This window comes from Nicotiana tabacum, chromosome 19, assembly GCF_000715075.1.
Source record: "Nicotiana tabacum cultivar K326 chromosome 19, ASM71507v2, whole genome shotgun sequence".
Taxonomy (NCBI): domain Eukaryota; kingdom Viridiplantae; phylum Streptophyta; class Magnoliopsida; order Solanales; family Solanaceae; genus Nicotiana; species Nicotiana tabacum.
In genome coordinates, this window is record NC_134098.1 from 62,577,026 (window position 1) to 62,584,975 (window position 7,950).

Below are 7,950 nucleotides of genomic sequence, written 5' to 3' on the forward strand. Positions count from 1 at the left end.
AAATGCCATAACTCAACGGCCTCGGTTTTTGTACTTTGTTTTATCCTCGTCCAGTCGGAGTTTGCCACGTGTTACTCGGGTATCCATTCCCAGTTAATGGGCCACGTGGGCCCGGGTTTGTAGTAAAGGTTTGTACTTACTTTATCACTGGGAGTGGGGGAGCGTCCGATATAGAAAAGGAAAAAGTATAATATACAACGGTCGAAAATTGTAATCAGCGGTGTGTGAAATCCTATTAATTTTTTTCCATATATTATACTTTAATATAATGATCTAGTGGGAAATATTTTCAATTTTCAATTAAAAATCTTATGTAAGCATCACAAACATGTTCACTACCGGGACCCACCTCAAATACAAACAGTAACTTGAATTGCATGTGATTCTCTTATATTAGAAGCAACATTTAAGCTTCTTGTGCTGCCTGTGTGGCAAATGCAGATGCAGGGTTATTATTGTCTTTTCAACTTTATTTCAAATGTAACTGTTTACAAAACATGGGCCCCATTAGACTTTGCAGTGCACACATATTACATAGTAATAATAGATAATAGAAGTGGGCCTCACCTAAACTTTTCTCATTTCACTTTTCATTTACATTTGCAACCTGTTAGCCGATTTAGAAATAGAAGTAGTTTTAATATTTTTTTATAAAAAATATCCTTAATAAAACATAATATATATATATATATATATATACCAAAATAACCGTTAAACTTAATACTAAAGATATTAATGTATAAAAATTTTTTATTATTTTTAGAATAACTTTTTAATATATAGTGACTTTAGGGATGAATGTTTTTATATTTGTTGAATGATTTTTAATATATTTAACTTATATTAAAAGAATTAAGTATTTTTAAATTTTATTTTCATATTTTACTTAAATAAAATAAAAATAATAATTATTGTCTGTAATAACAAATTTTTAAGATTATTTATTTACTTATAATATTAACTATTAAGTAAATCTATTCATGTCTTTATTCCTAATTTGATACTTAAAAGCACTTTCTGAAAAGTTGGGCCAAACGCAAATTATTGTTCAAAAGTGCTTTTCAGAGTGATTAGCCAAACACAAACTGTTTCTCTCCAAAAGTATTTTTTTCAAAAACACTTTTGAAAAAAAAATATTTCTCAAAATAAGTTAGATTTCTCCAACTTGGCCAAACAGGCTATTACTCCATCCATTTTTATTTATTAGTATTTAACTAGCATTTTTTGTTTAAAATGATAAATTAACAACACAAAATCAAACTCGCTACCCATTATAAGTAATTATTTAGTAATCAAATCTACCACTCCTTGCGTTTAAAAAAGAATGTACTTATTTTCTTTTTAGTCGGTTTGAAAAGGATAATCTTTTTCTAAATTTGAAAAATATAATTTTAAGCTCCCATTGTATCCTTAATAAGATAATTTGTAGTTAGACAATTATTTATAATTACTTTAGATCATAAATTTTAAAATTTTCTTTTTTTTCCTTAAACTCTGCACCCAAACAAATAAGTTCAATTCAAAAAAAGCAAATAAAGAGGTAATATACTATAGCTAACCAGTTTTACGTAATAATATAAATAAAAAATTATTAAAATAATTTAATAAATTTAATGTATAATAATAAGGTAATATACACTGCTAAATAGCTTTACGTAGGTAATAATTTAGACAAAAAATTTTAAAATGATCTAATGAATCTAATGTAGAACAAAAATATAAAAATATTTTGTTACCAGTCCGGCAATTTAAAGATACTAAGACTGATAAAGTACAAATAACATATAATATAGTGATCATTTTAAGAAGAAGAAAAAAAGTAAATCAAGAACTCTTTAAGAATATATTTTTTTCTAAATATCTTATTTCTTATAGTATCTATTTTGTTTGAAATTTAGAGGATGAAAAATTAATCATCATTTGGCGCTCTTTGTTAGTTGGTTTGCTATTTATTTATAAAAGATCAACAAATCTATTTAGTCTATATGTTGAAATCATCATATTTGTTGCAATCAATACATATAATGCTTAAAACCTAAAACTACTTAGAAAGATCAAACATTAAACCAAAATGCTTCAAAATACGTATCACTCTTAGTTAATAAGTTAATGATTTAAAAAACCTCATAAACTATATATCACCTCTTTTGAATATCATATTAAACTATTCCATGGCTAAAATATACTCTCCAAAGATACTAAAACTTTTACCAAGCGACACTACACATGTTAATAAAAAAAATTACATGTCATTAAATGTGAGTAAAAAAAAAATTAATGTTAATACCAGTTTTATTTAAAAATCAAGGTAAAAAGAGGGGATAATCATTTCTTCTCCAATTCGACGAGAGTCATTATTTCTAATCCTCGACAAACATTGATGTTCATCCTGATAAAGATGTAAATTTTCAAATATCTTAAAGGAAATCAAGAAAAGTGTGTTCAAGAAGGTCTCTTGATAAAATTAGAGCATTTATGCGAGAAGAAATCGGATGAATTTCAAACTACATCCAAGATTTTTTCTAGAAAGTGAGTAAAGAGAAATAAGGAGGATAAAACAGAAGCCTAATTACAAAAAAAAATTGAAGAGAAGGAAAATGAAATAATAAAATAAATTTATCATCTAGAAAGAAAAAAAGACTGAAAAGATCCACTACTAGAAAATAGACCTATAGCAATGCCTGAAAAACCATTGTCACAACAAGCAAAACCGTTACAATAGACCTATTGGAACGGTTATGGGACCGTCGCATCAGATCGCGTGCCAATAGGTCTATTGCAACGGTTTCTCGTGACGGTTCTAAGATCGTTGCCATAAGCATGTCTTTTGCAACGGTTACAAAATGTTGCCATAGACGGATTGGAACGGTTGTCTTGTCAAATAGAACGGTTCAAACACGTTGCAATATTGTTTTATGTACTGATTGTTGAAGCTATTGCAACAATTATTATGAGCTAGTGCAACGGTCACCACAAGCTATTGCAACGGTTTGGTGGTTTTATACCACATTTATTTACCTATATAATAAATTATGTAAATCTCAAAAGGAAACTGCTCATCAATATATAAAATTATATCTAAAATATCCAACTAGTATTATCTATATATAAAAGCTAAATATACAATGTCGTTAGGCAATTCAAGAGTTAATACATAAGTTGACAAAAGTTTCTAAAATAAAAGATTCTAGAACATCTAAAAGTCTAACAACAATCAACCAATACTCTTGAGTAAGATCTTCACAACTTTCATCTATCCTTGTTCATTTGCTTCACCTATAAAACCATTAAAAAAATCAATCTTTGTCAGATTTGGAATTACATGAATTAATTAAAAAAAGTCAAAAAATAAAGTAAGCTGAAAGCTAAGATATAAAATAGTGAGGTCCTAGATAAGCGTTGCTATTGTGGAATAGGGAATAGTTTAAGTACTCAACCAAGCATTATTTTTTATGCAACAAAAGAATTCATTATGCAAATTGTGCTCAAGTTTTCTTCTCTAATTGTTACTTGAAATGATGGAAAGAGGTATAAAACTACCAAAGCATAAGTAATATAACATAGAATGATTTGCTACAACAAGATGATGGTGAATTTCTACACGCACAGAAGGCCATATAATTTGACAGCTTTTTCTAACATATGGTCCATCATCCAATTGACCAGTCCAACCCAGAAATATTTAAACTGCTATATTGATAAATGGAGCTAAGTTCAAAGTTTTTCACCTGAAAAAGTACTAACAAGAAGCTCAATTTCTCAATATAATTTATTATTCACTTGGAAGCATAATCGTCTAAATGTTGAAGTACATACTACTAACAATCCAAACTGAAATTTTGACATAGTTGAATGCCCAGTCAAAAGAAAGGTAAAGATAAAATTAGAAACTAAAAACTATAGTTGTGACATCAAGAAATAGATTGCAAAAAGAACTGTCAGATTCAGCACAACAAGAATAAAGGATTATGCAAAAACATTATGATTCAAAAGCGTGTTAACTGCATTGTACGTCCTCATCACAAGTACCAACTATGATAAAGAAGAATCTCAAGGAATTTAGGCAAAGTCCAAACAGAGATGAACTTTGTATTATCTTAGATTGGAAGAAAACTTGTGGTAGTACAAGGAGCGTAGCAATATGACCAAACACATCAAGATGTCAAAGAAAGATAATAATTTAGCTAATTTTACCACTTTCATAGTTGATGTTTGAAGGCTTAACAGTCACCTTCAATAATGATCACTACCTCAGTCTTAATTTCAAGCTCGCGTAAGTGGAAAAAGAAATGTAAAGGAATAAAAGGGTAAGAAGATTAAGAAAATGGGTATACCTTCAAGAAGGCCATAGTCGGAGATAAAGCCAATTGCAAACCTAACAAAATGAAAATATAACAATTGAATTAGCAATTGCTACTGGCAGCCAACGGAGTTACAGGCAAATGAAAATATTATAAGTAAATTACATCACGGTGAAAGCTATTCAACTTTATATCTTAGTTAAGAAAAGATTTGGAGAAAGGGAACTTTTTCGACAACTATTTCACTTCCCTGCATCCACAAATGCACTCACAGATCTAAGAGGTTGCTATTAAGATCGAAACCACAGTTTTAAGATGTTCACTCCACAAATTCCAAAAAAATGGTTTAAGATCGAAATCACTTCAAGGTACGCAATCTTCAAATTCTATTAAATCATAACAATTAAACATAAATTAAGAAATTGACAAACAAGATCAAATTGTCGTTTTCGCTTTCAGAAAATATATTTTGTTCTTCACAATAAAAATAGATGAAGAGGGACCTCCAGTAGTTAAATATTTTCTATTCTTCTACAGGTTAAAACAGCAATCTCCAATTACATTGGGAAAACAATCTCCAGAAATAATATATAGTTCTTCATAATACAAATAGTTTGTGCCTCAATCCCACAAAAGTGCATTACATAAACTATGTCTAACACTTGGCCGATGAAATCATGAAACCATGGCTAAATTGGTCAACCAGTTGCAATAACTTACTTCCATCCATTCAGATTGTTACAAGATACTAGCATTGGTATTAGTTCTTTATCAAGTAACATGTCATTAAAACACATGTTACGATAGGTCTAAACCTTGGAGCATAGACAACACAAAGGTACAAACAAATGAAAATAAAGAAGTATCGAATATTGAACAATACCAAAGTATTACAACGAACAAAAGCATTAGATATGTTTTTAAAGTTTCGTTTCTTGAACTTTTCTAGTCACAACAGATTGACACCATGTAATCAATATTAGAAATATATTGAAGGAAAGAGTCAAAAATATGATTACAGTTTGATTATTATTCACTAAGCATTACAAGGTATACAATCTTCAAGTGTGTGTGTGTGTATATATATATATATATATATATATATACTCTCAAGCTAATACATGATATTTAAAAAGAAAAACTTTAAACTTTAATGCTTAAGCGAGAGGAACTAAAGAAAAAAATGTTTCAACAACTATTAGATCAAAGTAACACATTTATAGACATACAAAGTCCTCATATGAATATTATAAAACAGAAGATGGCCACTACCAAAAGATAATTAGTTGTTTTCATAGTATCAAAATTCAAACTATTTTTGGAGTGCAGACCAAATTGTACCTGCTCAAGCATAGATATAGCAGCCCTAGTAAACCACCAAAGGTGAGAGGCAAAGCAAAACCTAAGCTGGGACTTGTAATTGGGCAAAACTTATAACTATAAACAACACAGAAAACATAATCAGTGCATCCTTCTTACAAACAACTATAAAGATATAAACGAAAATTAGATAGAAATATTAAATATTCTATTTTCTTTAAAAAAAATCAAGAGCAAAGGGAAGGAACTATAATATAAGATACCTCAAGAGATCCCCAATTTAAATTCAAAGCTTCAATTGAAAGAAAATAATGGACTCAGCAAGAAATTAATAAGCTAAAAAAGATGATTAAGGAAGAAACCTTAAAAATTTATAACTTCCTCTTGTTCTCCCTCAGCCACCGATTTCTAGCGAAGAAACCTCAAATAGATCTACCGACGACGATTTCGCGGGATGAATTGATGGCTTTAGGATAGATTGCATGAGTCTGACAGTAAGTGTGGTGAAATTATTGAAGTTGGGCGGCCATCGCTGTTGGTTTTGATGGTGGCAGACAGTTCTCAAGTGGTGGGGTTGGTCGAGGAAACTAGTGTCACGATTGTAAGGAGGGCGGCGTTTATGGAGGAGAGTTTTTGGGGCTGTGACGAGGGCGTGGAAGTGGTGGAACTATGGCGGAGAAGAGGGAGAGGTTGTGGTAGTGAGAAATGAATTGTGGTGTCTCGGTAAAAGTAAAGGTTATGGCAGGTTTAGCGAAGAGGGGGAGGGGGAGGTATTTACTGAACTAATAATCTGTTCCAATAAAAGAATAACCTAACCGCTGCCACAGATCTCTTTATTGCAACAGTTACAAAAGTCGTTGCAAAGAGTCACTCTACGGCAACGGTTGTGACACTACTTCATTGCTAAAGTGTGGTGATAGCAGAACCTTATGCAACCGTTGCAATACACAGTCTATAGTAACGGCTGCACAACCGTTGCAGAAAAAAGTGTTGCCATAGGCCCTATTTTCAGTAGTGAGATATTTGGGAAAAAATACACAATATATTCACTCTAAAAAATAATAGTCGCCAACTGTTTATATTCTGTATATTGAGGTATAATATATATATTTTATATATAATTAGTTATTTTTTTGTGTATTTCATTAGCAAATATAATTATTTTTGGACGACCGGCCAAATGTGTAACTTGCCTAACATATTTTGACAATGATTAGAATGTAAGGATAACTGCATTGAAAAAACCTTTACATTCTTTATAATTCGCTTAACTTTTATATTTTAAATAATACTACTGTTTATATTATGATTATTGATGGCTGTTTGTATGTTAGAGTTGCTATTACAAAATGTTTGTCTAATTCAAAGCATAACTAGAAGAAAGAGAGTTGGCATATGCAACAGAAAAGTTACGACACTGGGTAACCTACAGATATCACATTTACACAAAATTACGTAAAAGGACACTCTAAAAGAAGATCATTTAATTACAAGAAATGATGCAATCTTCATAACTTGTAATAACTGAGAGAAATAAAGTCAAATACCCTAGAAATGAGAATGCATGAGAATGTGGCATTCATATTTTCAGGTCTTACAAAACGTTTAATAACAAATTAAAATCGCAAAATTTAATTATAATGTATATATTAAACCAACAATTTAAAACAAATACAGATAGAAACAAATAGAAACTCAAGGATTACGTAGGTACTATTTAGAAAAGTACCTAGGACCACTCAATTTCTTCTTTTTCTTTAATTAGTGTGAGATCCAATCTAACTGTTCTATTTTGCTAATTGAAATTCAAGTAAATACAGCGTTTAGCAAATTTTAAATGTAATAAGTTTTACTTAATGTGCAATATTTTTGATAGATCATACAGATAGGGCTTGTCAACTTTATTCTTTATCTAACACTGCAATCAATTGACTGAAGGGAAATACCATTAACTGCAGCGTTAGATAATGGTTTGTGTTCCCCGGAACTTTAGGAGTCAAGAACCAAAGTATGGTCTTTTTGGACTCAAACGACAAAAATAGGTGGAAAAAAATTGACTACCATTTTATATATAGCACGATTATTCACCACGCTATAACTTAACGGCACGTTTGTCCATTAAGGTATAGCGCGGTGAATACTTGCGCTATATTTGAACTTTTCTGTCCCACCAATAATTCATCGGCACTTTACTGACCCACCATTAATTTATATGGGTATAGCGCATGCAGTATATGCACTACATATATAGCGCCTATTATGCATGCGCTATACCTCAATTATTGTACCCCCGGACTGGGTTTTTTCTTATTTAAGGAGTTTCACAATT

The 7,950-nt window shown here is 30.5% G+C and overlaps 1 long non-coding RNA gene across 1 annotated transcript; it reads right to left on the bottom strand.

Moving 5' to 3' along the window:
- Positions 1–3,037: 3,037 nt before the first annotated feature.
- On the bottom strand, positions 3,038–6,364 carry LOC107768403 (uncharacterized). The gene is made up of 4 exons (XR_001644138.2): positions 5,984–6,364; positions 5,643–5,738; positions 4,335–4,375; positions 3,038–3,276 (listed from the first exon to the last, which is right to left on the bottom strand). It is a non-coding gene; the product is annotated as an uncharacterized LOC107768403 (long non-coding RNA).
- Between the last annotated feature and the right edge of the window lie 1,586 nt (positions 6,365–7,950).